Consider the following 724-nt stretch of genomic DNA (forward strand, 5'->3'; position numbering starts at 1 on the left):
TTCCTAAATGGAGACCACCACAGTATTCACATCCTACCTTCATACTATGAATTTCCTTGGTGATCTTTTCCATGTTTCGAGCAACACCTCTATTTTCACACTTAGTGAACTAAGGTCATCATAAGTACCGGCACTTGGACTTGAGAATGACGAGTAATTGGTCTTTCTTGATGCCACTCATGAGAATAATTGGCTTGTTTCTCGATTATCTCTTAAGCTTCTTGCTCGGTTTTGTCCATGAGTGAACCTCCAGCCGCTTGATCAATAGAAATTCGGGTTGCAACATCACAACCTTTATAAAAGATTTGAACTTTTTGGAAGGTATCTAAACCATGGTTTGGACAACCTCTTAGCATTTTGGAAAATCGATTCCATGCTTCATACAAGGTTTCCATCAGCTTTTGACAAAATTGGGTAATTTCTTGTTGGAGTCTCGCGGACTTAGAAGCTGGAAAATATTTCTTAAGAAATTTTTCCAACATACTATCCCAAGTTTCTATCGTAGCCTCAGGCAATGAATCTAACCAACTCCGTGCTTCCCCGTGGAGTGTCCATGGGAAAAGTTTTAAAAATACATTTTAGTCGGTGTCCGCTTGAAGTTTGAATAGAACACATATCTCTTGAAAAAGACGAATATGTTCATTAGCATCTTCATTCGGACCTCCACCAAATTGACATCTGTTGTTAATCATTTGGAGAATAGGTCCTTTTATTTCAAATTTTA

At 38.1% G+C, this 724-nt stretch overlaps 1 non-coding gene across 1 annotated transcript; it reads left to right on the forward strand.

The window, feature by feature from the left end:
• Positions 1 to 327: 327 nt before the first annotated feature.
• LOC139886964 (small nucleolar RNA R71) lies at positions 328 to 434 on the forward strand. The gene has a single exon (XR_011772820.1). It is a non-coding gene; the product is annotated as a small nucleolar RNA R71 (small nucleolar RNA).
• Positions 435 to 724: the final 290 nt, after the last annotated feature.

Source organism: Rutidosis leptorrhynchoides, chromosome 1, assembly GCF_046630445.1.
Source record: "Rutidosis leptorrhynchoides isolate AG116_Rl617_1_P2 chromosome 1, CSIRO_AGI_Rlap_v1, whole genome shotgun sequence".
Taxonomy (NCBI): domain Eukaryota; kingdom Viridiplantae; phylum Streptophyta; class Magnoliopsida; order Asterales; family Asteraceae; genus Rutidosis; species Rutidosis leptorrhynchoides.